General features: G+C 46.0%; 1 protein-coding gene and 1 pseudogene across 1 annotated transcript in view; both read left to right on the top strand.

The window, feature by feature from the left end:
- LOC139247112 (zinc finger protein 432-like) overlaps positions 1 to 14,488 on the top strand; it is a 521,915-nt pseudogene that overhangs the window by 14,319 nt on the left and 493,108 nt on the right.
- The window catches only part of LOC139247122 (nuclear factor 7, ovary-like), a 640,289-nt gene continuing 630,317 nt past the window's right edge, over positions 4,517 to 14,488 (top strand). Inside the window, exon 1 of the transcript XR_011590830.1 lies at positions 4,517 to 4,649. The gene's annotated coding sequence lies outside the window, so the exon portion shown is untranslated. The remainder of the gene's footprint in view (positions 4,650 to 14,488) is intronic.

The raw sequence follows: 14,488 nt of genomic DNA, 5'->3' as shown, positions 1-14,488 counted from the left end.
CTGGAGTTTAATATTTTGATATTTCAAATAACAGAGTGTGTCGATATTTGATGACTCCAAAATAAGAAGAGACTAATTGACATCCTGTTACTGACTGCTCCATTTTGTGCCGTATCTCCTCTCTAACTCTGGATTATTTCAGTTCTTATACCTTCAGTTACTCTCAGGGGCAAGTCCCAGTTTCCCATATCTTCCAGAGTTGATCTCCTAGCCTTGGTATCCAGGGAAGGTGTTGGTAACACGCCCAGGATCACTAAACATAAAACCCAGTCTGTTAATCACCTTCAGATACTGGACTTAGCGTGTGTCCCACATCTCTCTCACCTTCGATGTGTGAATGGAGCATCACGCCTGCAAACCTGGTTTCAATTTGTATTGAATCCACTCAGAAAACATATTTTTAAAAATACGTACATGTAAACCAATCACATCAAATAATTGGCAAAGATTTAGAGTCAACAAGATGAATAAGTAAACACATTACGGCCCAATAAACCAGCTCTATATTCATAGGAGAAAGTTTGTTATCTAATTCGTCAAATGTCAGTTGGTGAGATGAGCGACTGAATCACTTTCCATGTACAACAGCATCCATTCCCACTGTCCCCACATTTACAGTGTTGAGTCAGGTGGGTGCACGGGTCTCACAGGCTGTACGATTGGTTGAAGTTGTATCCACACACACAACATGTGTCCTGTTTCTCCCCACTGTGATTGGTGTTTTTACAAAGGCTGATGAGAAGGTAATCCTGATCAATCCGGGAATCTGTCAAATCTTGATGCAATGTTTGGTTTGAGTTTCCCAGCTGCAGATCATCCCCTTCTAATTCCCTGCAAATAAATGGTGCTTACAAACATTATTACTTTAAATACAGGATGCAAATTCAGAACAGACAATTCTAGATTCTACACAACATTCTGTCACCTCCTGTCGCTCCTAAGCTATAAATTCCTTATTCTAGACACTCTCCCTCCATCCTCACTGTCTAAATTCAACATTCCTTTCATCGTCTGAGATTTATTATCTCCAGAAAATGCTGAATCTGGCTGTGTGCAATTCTACAGACAGTAGTTAACCTCTAGTGCCTCACCGTCAGTCGACTCAATGAGTGCCAGCGGATTTCCACTGTGGTAGGCATCACAGCTTCAAATCCTGTCCTCAAATGACACCCACACACTTCCCCAGTTGAGTTCACTGGATCAGTATGAACAGTAGAGACACTGGCTGATTTTTACTCATATTTAGCCCAGTGGTACTGAGGACACTCATAATCCCTGAACTGCTGCCTTGGCTGAGGTCAACTCTCAACCCAGATCATGAATCGAACTTGGGAACTTCCCAGTCAGTATTGCAGTGTTCTAAAATTTGGGGGGTTGGGGGAGGGTTAGAACAGAATATTTTGAAACAAATTTGACTCCACCTTTAACCAACACCTTCATCACACTGCACAATTCTGAAATCTTTCCAAATTATACAAGTGGATCATCAAACACAGTGAGACATTTTAGAAAGGCTCAAGTCACTGAAATAGATAGCTTTACAATCTCTGCACAGTACAGAAAGGAGCGACTGTTGATGGGAGCTGTGTTAGTGAAGTCCTCCGACACCCCAAGATAAACTGGACTGTCCCTTTAACTATAATGAGGCAGAGAAAGGGGAGTCCCTACCCCTTTAAATATCTGCCCCATTCCCCCAGGCAGTGGGAGGAGGAACAGCGCGCGGTCTCTTTATATCCTGATCCACCAAGCACCGCTGGATGAGCTAAAGATCATAGAATGATGATCGCATCAGGTTACACAGAACAACTGAAATGAGCACACAAAGTCTATATATATATATATATCATAGCATATATATATATATATATATATATATATCGCATTTTTTTTTCTATATATATATAGTGTTTGTGTATACAGAGCACATCATTTTTAATATTTGCTAGTCAATTCCAGAGATAAATTATCTTCACCAATTATTTTCCAGCATTTTATTTCCAATGTAATTGCAGAGTGTTTAATACCTTTACCATTTATTGATAACCCATTGTCTTGTGTGGTCTTGTTCAGAAAGTGATGTCACACTGACCATTCCGTTACCAAGGTGACCATGTCTGTCCACAGTGTTCAGTGGGAAAGGGGACTAAATCACACCGAGGATAATGAGCTGCCCACCACCGGTCTCCGAGCTTTATTGTCCAGTGATCACCTCACCATCACACAGAAGCTCCTGATATTTACCTCCAGTGTGGATCATTGGTCGAAGTGATGGTCAAAATGAAATTGGATGTGTGAAATATGGGTTGGGGTGAAGGAGGGTTTGGTGTGAGGGGGCTTGGGGTGAGGGGGGTTGCAGAGTAGGAGTGAGGGGTGTTGGGGTGAGGGGGGTTGGGGCGAGGGGTGAAGGAGAGGTTGGGGTGAGGGGGGTTGAAGTGAGGGGGGTTGGGGTGAGGCGGGTTGGGGTGAGGGGGTGAAGGAGGGGTTGGGATGAGGGCGGTTGGGGTGAGGGGGTGGAGGAGGGGTTGGGATGAGGGGGGTTGGGGTGAGGGGGTGAAGGAGGAGTTAGTGTGAGGGGGGTTGGGGTGAGTGGGTGGAGGAGAGGTTGGGATGAGGGGGGTTCGGGTGAGGGGGTGAAGGAGGGTTTGGGGTGAGGGGGGTTGGGGTGAGGGGGTGGAGGAGGGGTTGGGGCAAGCAGTTGGAGAGTAGGGGTGGCTGGTGTGCAACCACATGTTAAAAAAATCCAGGCACAGGCATCTTCCACCCTTCAGGATGTAGTTTGGGATCCGGAATATTAGGTCCTTCATTGAAAAACCTGTGAACTCATCTCTTTTTGCATAGAAGCAAGTCATCCTCATTTCGAGGGACTGTCTATGATGATAATGATGATGATGATGATGGTGCAGATGGTGCAACGTTACCGAGAGGGTCCTTTAATTTGGAAATAACTTCAAGGTGTAAACGACCTTGATCTTTGCTGGAACAAAAAGAAGAACTCCAGTTATGTTCAACTTCTTATCTGCAGTAATGGATCTTGAATACCACAGCATGGTGACAAAATTGAATGTAAGACTTTTTGAAAAAAATGCCTGGAATGAATGATTTGGAATTATGTGTTATCTTCCACGACAGATTGCTCAAGAGGGAAGATAAAGAACTTGCAGCAAACACATTGCAGATACCTTTTGTATTGTTCAATCACAAAGGCTGGACATAGGTTTGTGTGAAAATAAAATTGACTATCTAAATAGATAGGAGTTGCTGCTCAAGCATTCGGGAATGGAAATGTAATCCATATAATCTAAGTTTGAGCTGTGGAGGGAAGACCTCTCACAGAGCGGTGCTATTTTTTGTTTTGTTTTTTTCTTGCAGAAGCAAGTGGAAGTGAGGTCGCAGGATGAAATATCGCAGCCAGCAAGGTCCAGGTGAACGAGGGAATGCTGTGCATAGAATGCTGGGGAAACATCGTTGACCTACATTCTTCCTGGTTAAGCAACGCCTCGATTTCAAAATGTTCATGCTTGTTTTCAGATCGCTCCATGGCCTCGCCCCTCCCTATCTCTGTAATCTCCCCCAGCCCCACAACCGCTGAGATATCTGCTCTCCTCTAATTCTGCCTTTTTGAGCATCCCTGATGGTAATCGCTCAACCTTCTGTTGCCTTGACCCCAATCTCTAAAACCTCTCCGCCTCTCATTCCTCCTTTAATCTGCTCCTGAAAACCTATGTCTTTGACCAAGCTTTTGGTCACCTGTCCTGATATCTGTTTATGTGGCTTGGTGTCAAGTTTTTGTCTTATAATACTCTGTGAAAATCCTTTGGACGTTTTATACATTAAAGGCATTATATAAATACAAGTTTTTGTTTTTGCTGATTCCCTTGATTTGACCTCTCATGGTATTTCATGGAACACTGCACAGAAACAGGCCATTCGGCCCAACTGGTCCATGTCGGCGTTTAAACTCCACACGACCCTCCTCCCACCCGATCAACATATCCTCCTATTCCTCTACAGTGAGGAGTTCCACAGTCACTGGTTGCCTTCTGGTGCCCGTCCAAAGGGCCAATGTGTGAGGGTATGCAGTGATTGTTGGCAGCCTATTCAACCTTGGGGGCATCACAGTCCAAAACAACGCCCCCTTTGCAGACTTGGCCTTTGCTGCTGGGGTGAGTGGACAGTGATCAGTAGCAGGAGCCCAGGGCACTGAGGTTAACTGCAGTCTCCCCAACTGCAGCCCTGGATGGGATCCGCTGACAACCCCCACAGTGAGAAGCTGGAATGTGCAACCTCTCCTGCACTTGGGAGCAAGGGAGGTCAAGGGTCAGCACAGAATCAAATCAACCTTGACCCCCAGCCTCCCTCACTCAGGAGAACCAAGTTGCATTGTATCATGACGTCTGTACTCTTCATGACGTCAACACGTTCCAGCGCGCGTCACCCTCGGCCGCCCGCCCACTGTTCCCGCGGTCTCACTCCCCATTGGTCGGGAGCTCCCGTCAATCAGGCCGTGGGCCCGGGTCACGTGTCGCTCGAGTGCGCGCGCCGCCCAACGGCCGGAGGCGGAGAGAAGGTTCCGGAGCGGGGAGGAGGACGAAGCGGCGGCGGCGCAGGGGAGCCCCGGAACCGGCGGGGAGGCTTTCTAAACACCTGGGGTAGGCCTCAGGCCACCAACAACAACCTGCGGCTCCGGCGTTTGCCCCGAGCTCGAGTGGGTCAGACCCTTCGGGGAGGCGGGAGGAGATTGTGGGGGCGGCGGAGGGTGTGGACCCGCGGGTGGGCCGGGGAGCTTCACCCACACCCGCTGTAGGCCTCAGGCCCCAATCACAGCCCACAGGCTGAGCCCGGCTTTGTCCCCCCCGCGGTGACAGGCCCAGGGGCTGGCTCACTCTGGCTGCCTGCCTCTCCTCCACGGTCAGGGAAGGAGGGAGAGAGAAAACGGGCAATTCGGGGCCAGTTAGTCTGACATCAGTCCTTGGGGGAAATGCTGCAATCCATTACTACACAAGTGTAACAGGGCACTGAGAAAATCAGGCTCTCAGTCTGCTCTCAACATGGTCTTGTGGGAGGGAAATCGTCTTTAATGCATTTATTAAGCTTTTTGAGGATGTCAGCAGCAGGGTGGATGAAGGGGAACCAGTGGCTGTAATGTTGCAGGATTTCTAAAACGCATTTGATGTGCCACATAAAATGCTAATTGAGAGCTCACGGAGTTGGGGGTAATATATTAGCACGGATAGAGGATTGGTTAACGGACAGAGAGTCGGGATACACGGGACATGTTCCGGTTGGCGGGCTGTAACTAGTGGGGTACTGCAAGGATCGGTCAGCTTTGGTCTTAGCTTTGCTTTGGCCTCAGCTAATTACAATCTGTATTAAAGACTTGCATGAAGGGATCAAGTACAATGTATCCAAGTTTGCTGACGATACAAAGCCAGGTGGGAAAGTACGCTGTGAGGAGGACGCAAAGAGCCTGCAAAGGGATCATGGACAGGTCAAGAAAGTGGGCAATAAGGTGGCAGATGGAGGAGTATAATGTGGGGAAATGTGAGGTTATTCACTTTGGTAGGAAGAATAGAAAAACAGAATATTTTTTAAATGGTGAAAAACTAATAAATGTTAATGTTCAGAGAGATTTAGGTGTCCTCGTACAGGAAACACAGAGCGCTGGCCTGCAGGTACGGCAAGCAATCAGGAAGGCATGTGGGCCTTTATTGCTAGGGGTACAAGAGTAAGGAAGTCTTGCTACAATTGTACAAGGCCTTGGTGAGACCACACCTGCAGTACTGTGTACAGTTTTGGTCTCCTTATCTGAGGAAGGATATACTTGCCTTAGAGAGAGTGCAATGAAGGTTCACCAGATTGATTCCCGGGATGGGGGGGATTGTCCTATGAGGAGGGATTGAGCAGTATGCGCCTATACTCTTCCGGAGTTTAGAAGAATAAGAGGGGATCTCATTGAAACATGTAAAATTCTGAGGGGGACTGACAGGGTAGATGCTGAGAGGTTGTTCCCCTCGGCTGGAGAGTCTAGAAATAGGGCCCACAGTCTCAGAATAAGGGGGTCGGCCATATAAGACTGAGATGAGGAGGAATTTCTTCACTCAGAGGTTTGTAAATCTTTGGAATTCTCCACCCCAAAGGCCTGTGGGTGTTAGTATATTCAAGACTGAGATAGATAGATTGTTGGACTCTGGGGGAATCAAGGGATATGGAGATCAGGCAGGAAAGTGGAGCTGAGGCTGAAGTTCAGCCATGATCATAGTGAATGGTGGAACAGGCCTGAGGGACCGTATGGCTTATTCTTGCGCTTAATTCTTGTGGTCTTTTGTCTTGTCGGTGCCCGGATGGCCCTGGAGAGGGAACATGCGGTGTGCACTGGTTCCTTGATGCCTTGGTGACCGGTGGCACCCCAGGGTATGGAGTGTCTCATACACACTGGGAACAACATTCTGGTTTAGTTGGGAAAGTGCCCTTTGCTTTTGTTGCTTATTTTGCCGCCTTTTAATTTGATTGGATCACATGTTTGTGGGAACAAGAGAGGAAAGAATATTCCATGGAAGCTGGAATTGTCTGTTTTGATTTTCTGCCCTGGACTTACAGTGATGACTTTTGTGAACTCTTTTACAGGGTATTAGAAGGGGAGGATTTGCAGACGGGAAATTCAAACCAAACATCACATCGTCACTCGATTCATCAGGACCTGAATATCATCGACCTTTTGCAAGTGGAAGAAGAAATGTTTGCCTGTTCTGCCTGTGGGAAAATATTTCAAATATCAGTGTGACTGGAAAAGCACCGAGACACACTCACCCGAGTGAGATTATTCCAGTGCACTGACTGTGGAAAGAGCTTTAACCAGTTACACAGCCTGAAAAAACATCGTGTCATTCACATTGGGGAGAAACCGTACACATGTTCTGTGGGGACCAGGCTTCAACTGATCGTCCAACCTGGAGAGACACACGGACACCTCGCACCATGCAGAAACCGTGGAAATGTGGGGACGGTGGGAAGGGGTTCAATTACCCATCCCTGTTGGAAACTCATCACTACAGTCACACCGGGGAGAGGTCGTTCTGCTAAGAGTGTGGGAAGGGATTCATTCGCTCATCCACCCTGTCGGCACACCAGCGTCACTGACACCACGTGGACTGGGAAAGTATGTTAAACGGTAAGACTGTAGAAATGCAGTGGCAAACATTTAAGGAGATATTTCATAACTCTCAGCAAAGATTTATTCGTGAGAAACAAAGATGCTTAGAGAAGGCTGGACCATCCCTGGCTAACTAAGGAAGTAAAGGATGGCATCAAATTGAAAAAAAGCATACAATGTTTTGAAGGACAGTGGAAGGCCAGAGGATTGTGAAATTGTTCGAAACCAGCAAAGGACGACTAAAAAAATGATGACAGAGAAGATAGCAGCTGAGAGCAAACTAGCAAGAAATATCAGTAAGAGTTTCTGCAGGTATATAAAAAGGAACCGAGTAGCTAAAGTAAACATTGGTCCTTTCGAGGATGAGACTGGAGAATTAATATTGGGAAACATAGAAATGGCAGAGATTTTGAACAAATATTTTGTATTGCTCTTCATGTTGGAGGACACTAAAAACATCCCAACAGTTGATAATCAAGGAGCTATTGCTGTGGTGGTGGGGGAAGGGGGGACTTAAAACAGTCACTATCACTCGAGATAAAGTACTCAGCAAACAAATGGGACTAAAGGTGGACAAGTCCTCTGGACCTGATGGCACGCATCCTAGGGTCTTAAAAGAAGTGGCTGCAGAGATAGTGGATGCATTGGTTGTAATCTACCAAAATTCCCTGAATTCTGGAGAAGTCCCAGCGGACTGGAAAACCGCAAATGTTACATTCCTATTCAAGAGATGAAGACAGAAAGCAGGAAACTATACACTAGTTAGCCCACCATGTCATTGGGAAAATACTGGAGCCCATCATTAAGGAAGAAGTAGCAGGACATTTAGAAAATCATATTGCAGTCAAGCAGAGTCAGCATGGTTTTATGAAAGGGAAATCATGTTTGACAAAGTTGCTGGAGTTGTTTGAGGATGTAACAAGCAGAGTGAATAAAGGAGAACCCTTTGATGTCTTACATTTTGATTTCCAGAAAGCATTCGATAAGGTGCCACACAAAAGGTTACTGCACAAACTAAGAGCTCACGGGGTTGGGGGTAATATATTAACATGGATAGAGGATTGGTTAACTAACAGAAAACAGAGAGTTAGGATAAATGGGTCATTTTCAGGTTGGCAAACAGTAACTAGTGGTGTGCTGCAGGGATCAGTGCTGGGGCTTCAACTATTTATAATTTATATTAATGACTTGATGAGGGGACTTAGTGTAATGCAGCCAAATTTTCTGCTGATACAAAGATAGGTGGAAAGCAAGTTGTGAGGAGGACACGAAGGATCTACAAAGGGATTTGGATAGGCTCTGAGTGGGCAAAAATCAGGCAGATGGACTATAATGTGGTAAAATGTCAGGTTATCCCCTTTGGTAGGAAAAATTTAAAAAAATTATTATTTAAATGAGGACGATTACAAAATGCTGTAATACAAAGAGATCTGGGCGTTCTTATACATGAAACGCAAAAAGTTAGCATGCAAGTCAGCAAACAATCAGGAAGGCAAATGGAATGCTGGCCTTTATTGCAAGGGGGATGGAGTATAAAAGTAGGGAAGTCCTGCTACACCTGTACAGGGCGTTGGTTAGACCACAGCTGGAGTACTGCACACAGTTTTGGTCTGGACTTGTCTCTATTCCTGTGCCGAGGAGATTGCTACACCAGACGGGAGGGGCAACATTTGGGGAGACTGATTCCCCACCAATTCCCATTCCCCTTCTTGTGGATAATGGAGGGGCCACTGTGTGTAATGTGCAAGTCAAGAATTGTCAGCCAGCTCTTTCTAATTGGAGATGTTCTTCAGTGCAAACTTTCATACCATTGTAGATTTTGTACCAAAGATCAACTTAGGATTAAAGTAAAAGTTCATAATTTTATTGCAAACTAAATTTCTGTTGAGAGTCGCTGAATTAAGGGGAAAGATAACATACAGCGTTTCTTAAATGGACACTGCAGCCCCAAGAACACAATCAGCAATATATCCAGAATCTTAAAGTCCAGCCCAGTTGTAGGGTTATTAACATCAGCAGAAACAAACCCCAACTGTCAGAATGAACATGGTTCAGTCGGGATGTGATTAACAGCAGCAATAACAACAGATTCCAACCCCTGCAGTCACTTGTGAACTCGCTGGTGTGTCAGCAGGTCGGATTACCGAGTGAATCCCTTCCCATACTCCGAGCAGGTGAACGGTCTCTCCCCAGTGTGAACTCTCTGGTGAGTTACAAGTTGGGAAGACCCAGTAAATCCCTTCCCCCACACGGGGCAGATGAACGGCCTCTCCCCAGTGTGACTGCATCGATGAATTTCCAGCTCTCACGGTTTTCTGAATACCTTCCCACAGTCCCCACATTTCCATGGTTTCTCCATGGTGCGGGTATCCTTGTGACTCTCCATGGTTGGACAATCAGTTGTGAATGGTGTGATGATTTTTCAGGCTGTGTAACTGGATAAAGCACTTTCCACAGGCAGTGCACTGGAACACTCTCACTAGGGTGTGTGTGTCTCGGTGCCTTTCCAGTCACACTGATGTTTGATATCTTTTCCCACAGACAGAACAGGCAAACATTTCTCCTTCCACTTTCAGAGGCCGATGATATTCAGGTCCTGATGAATCGATTGACTTCGTCAAATCTTGACATGATGTTTGGTTTGTGTTTCCTGTCTGAAAATCTCCCCTTCTAATACGCTGTAAAAGGAGATAACAAAACTCATCACTGTCAGTACAAGACAGAAATTCAGAATAGACACATCTAGTTTCCATGGAACATTCTTTCCTCTCTTGCTCTTCCAAACCTGTAAATCCCTGTCCCACTCATTGTCCCTCCTGCTGTGCTGAAATCCAAATCAACACACATTTCTAGACTGTTTCTCCTCCACTCCCAGTTTTCACCACCAATTCTGTCTGGGTTCAGGTCTACACTCACTGGTTCCCCTCCCCCTCCTCCCCTGAAGGAACAGTGCAGATGGAGCTTTACTCTGTATCTTACCCTTGCTGTACCTGCCCTGGGAGTGTATGATGCGACAGTGTAGAGGGAGCTTTATTGTGTATCTGGCTCTTGCTGTATCAACATGGGAATGTTTGATGGGACAGTGTAGAGAGAGCTTTCCTCGATATCTAACCCTTGCTGTACCTGCCCTGGGGATGCTTGCTAGGACAATGTAGAGGGATCTTTGTTTTGTATTTAACACGAGCTGTCCCATCCCTGGGAGTTTTTGGATGGTACAGTGTAGAGGGAGCTTTACTCTGTATCTAACCCATGCTGTACCAGCTGTGAGCGTGTTTGACGGACCAGGGTAGAGGGAGCTTTATGGTGTATCTAGGAGCTTTACTCTGTATCTAAATGATGCTGTACCTGCCCTGGGAGTGATTGATGGGAAGATATAGAGTGAGATTTTCTCTATCTAAACTGTGCTGTACCTGCCCTGGGAGTGATTGATGGGAAGGTATAGAGGGAGATTTTCTCTATCTAACCCGTGCTGTACCTGCCCTGAAAGTGTCTAATTAGTGAGTGTAGAACACAAGCACAAACGAATATAAGAAACTGGAGCAGCAGCAGGCCATACTGCCCCTCGAGCCTGCTCCGCCACCCAACACGATCATGGCTGATCCGATCATGGACTCGGGTCAATTCCCTGCGCTCCATATAACCCTTTATTCCCTTATCAGTTAAGAAACTGTCTATTTCTGTCTTAAATTTATTCAATGTCCCGTCTTCCACAGCTCTCTGAGGCAGCGAATTCCACAGATTTACAACTCACCGAGAAGAAATTACTCCTCATCTCAGTTTTAAATGGGCGGCCCCTTATTCTAAGATTATGCCCCCTAGTTCTAGTCTCCCCTATCGGTGGAAACATTCTCTCTGCATCCACCTTGTCAAGCCCCCTGATAATATTATACGTTTCGATAAGATCACCTCTCATTCTTCTGAATTCCAATGAGAAGAGGCCCAACCTACTCAACCTTTCCTCATAAGTCAACCCCCTCGTCTCTGGAATCAACCGAGTGAACCTTCTCTGAACTGCCTCCAAAGCAAGTATATCCTTTCGTAAATATGGAAACCAAAACTGCACGCAGTATTCCAAGTGTGGCCTCACCAATACCCTGTATAACTGTAGCAAGACTTCCCTGCTTTTATTCTCCATCCCCTTTGCAATAAAGGCCAAGATTCCATTGGCTTTCCTGATCACTTGCTGTACCTGCATACTAACCTTTTGTGTTTCATGCACAAGTACCCCCAGGTACCACTGGACTGCAGCACTGCAATTTTTTTCCATTTAAATAATAACTTGCTCTTTGATTTTTTTTCTGCCAAAGTGCATAACCTCACACTTTCCAACATTATACTCCATCTGCCACATTTTTGCCCACTCACTTAGCCTGTCTATGTCCTTTTGCAGGTTTTTTGTGTCCTCCTCGCACATTGCTTTTCCTCCCATCTTTGTATCGTCAGTAAGCTTGGCTACGTTACACTCGGTCCCTTCTTCCAAGTCATTAATATAGATTGTAAATAGTTGGGGTCCCAGCACTGATCCCTGCAGCACCCCACCAGTTACTGATTGCCAACCCGAGAATGAACCATTTATCCCGACACTCTGTTTTCTGTTAGTTAGCCAATTCTCTATCCATGCTAATCATCATCATAGGTAGTCCCTCGGAATCAAGGACGACTGAGTCCTTAGGTGGCTGAATAGTCCAATATGAGAGCCACAGTCCCTGCCACAGGTGGACAGACAGTCGTTGAGGGTAAGGGAGGGTGGGACATGTTTGCTGCACATTCTTTCCGCTGCCTGCGCTTGATTTCTGCATCCTCTTGGCAATGAGACTCGAGGCGTTCAGTGCCTTCCTGGATGCACTTCCTCAACTTAGGGTAGTCTTTGGCCAGGGACTCCCAGGTGTCGGTGGGGATGTTGGACTTTATCAGGGAGGCTTTGAGGGTGTCCTTGTAACGTTTCCTCTGTCCACCTTTGGCTCGTTTGCCATGAAGGAGTTCCGAGTAGAGTGCTTGCTTTAGGAGTGTCATGCCTGGCATGCGGGCAGTGTGGCCTGCCCAGTGGAGCTGATCAAGTGTGGTCAGTGCTTCAATGCTGGGGATGTTGGCCTGGTCGAGGACGCTAATGTTGGTGCACCTGTCCTCCCAGGGGATTTGTAGGATCTTGCAGAGGCATCGTTGGTGATATTTCTCCAGTGATTTGAGGTGTCTACTGTAGATGGTCCATGTCTCTGAGCCATACAGCAGACAAATACCCCAGCTATTTACAATATACATTAATGATTTGGATGAAGGAATTGAGTGTAATATCTCCAAATTTGCAGATGACACTAAACTGGGTGGCGGTGTGAGCTGTGAGGAGAACGCTAAGAGGCTTGAGGGTGACTTGGACAGGTTAGGTGAATGGCCAAATGCATGGCAGATGCAGTTTAATGTGGATAAATGTGAGGTTATCCACTTTGGGGGCAAAAACATGAAGGCAGATTATTATCTGACTGGTGGTCGATTAGGAAAAGGGGAGGTGCAATGAGACCTGGGTGTCATGGTGCATCAGTCATTGAAAGTTGGCATACAGGTACAGCAGGCGGTGAAGAAGGCAAATGGTATGTTGGTCTTTATAGCTCGGTATTTTGAGAATATGAGCAGGTAGGTCTTACTGCAGTTGTACAAGGCCTTGGTGAGGCCTCACCTGGAATATTGTTTTCAGTTTTGGTCTGCTAATCTGAGGAAGGATGTTCTTGCTATTGAGGGAATGCAGCGGAGGTTCACCAGACTGATTCCCGGGATGGCTGGACTGACATATGAGGAGAGACTGGATCGACTGGGCCTTTATTCACTGGAGTTTCGAAGGATGAGAGGGGATCTCATAGAAGCATATAAAATTCTGATGGGACTGGACAGGTTAGATGCAGGAAGAATGTTCCCAATGTTGGGGAAGTCCAGAACCAGGGGACATAGTCTGAGGATAAGGGATAAGCTATTTAGGACTGAGATGAGGGGAAACTTTTTCACAGAGTTGTTAACCTGTGGAATTCCCTACCGCAGAGAGTTGTTGATGCCAGTTCATTGGATATATTCAAGAGGGAGTGAGATATGGCCCTTATGGCTAAAGGGATCAAGGGGTATGGAGAGAAAGCAGGAAAGGGATACTGAGGTGAATGATCAGCCATGATCTTATTGAATGGTGGTGCAGGCTTGAAGGACTGAATGGCCTACTCCTGCACCTATTTTCTACATTTGTATGTTTCTATGTATCTATCCCATGCTGTACCTGCCCTGGAAGTGTCTGATGGGAGAGTGTAGAGAGAGCTTAGCTCTGTATCCAACCCTTGCTGTACCTACCCTGGAAGTGTCTAATGGACAGTGTAGAGGGAGCTTTGCTCTGTATCTATCCCATGCTGTACCTGCCCTGGAAGTGTCTAATGGACAGTGTAGAGGGAGCTTTGCTCTGTATCTATCCCTTGCTGTACCTGCCCTGGAGTGTTTGAGGGAACAGAGTAGAGGGAGCTTTGCTCTATATCTTTCCCTTGTTGTACGTATCCATTATCCCTGCTCTCTGTCTCCTGCCATTTAGCCAATTTCCTAACCAGGTCAATAATTTGCCCCCAATTCTGTGACTTCTACCTTGAATAACAGTCTCTATGTGGGACTTTATCAAATGCCATCTAGAAATCCATATCAATAAAATTACACCAAACTAATAGCGAATTATTTCTCCCATTGAATTATTTTTAGTGTCGCTTCGCTCATTAGTATTTTCCCAATACCTTCCCTGCATCCCAAGGCTAGGAAAGGCACGCTGGAAGGTATGGAAAGCTGGGACTTGTCAATGATAGTAACCTTATGTATAAAAACTGAGATAATCTAGAGTGAGAAAGGAGAAAAGGCCCCAAAATGGAGCAGTGGGTAACAGGACATCAATTAGTCTCCTATGTCTTACAGAAATAAAGAACATAAGAAATAGCAGCAGGAGTTGGCCATATCACCCCTTGAGCCTGCTCCGCCATTCAATCTTTTATCTCAACTCCACTTTCCTGCACTATCCCCATAGCCCTTGATTCCCCAAATATACAAAAATCTATCCATCTCTACCTTGAATATACTCAACGACTGAGCTTTCACACCTCTCTGGGGTAGAGAATTCCAAAGATTTATTGCCCTCGGAGTGAAGAAGTTTCTCCTCATCTCAGTCCCAAATGGCCGACCCCTTATTCTGAAAATGTAACACCTGGTTCTAGACTGCACAGCCAGGGGAAACATCCACCCTGTCAAGCCCTGTAAGTATTTTATATGTTGCAATGAGATCACCTCTCATTCTTCTACATTCATAAGAACATAAGAACATAAAAAATAGGA

The sequence above is a fragment of the Pristiophorus japonicus genome, unplaced genomic scaffold (genome assembly GCF_044704955.1).
Source record: "Pristiophorus japonicus isolate sPriJap1 unplaced genomic scaffold, sPriJap1.hap1 HAP1_SCAFFOLD_258, whole genome shotgun sequence".
In the NCBI taxonomy this organism is placed as follows: Eukaryota; Metazoa; Chordata; class Chondrichthyes; family Pristiophoridae; genus Pristiophorus; species Pristiophorus japonicus.
The sequence above is the reverse complement of the archived record's forward strand: the minus strand, read 5'-3'. Positions and strand labels throughout refer to the sequence as shown.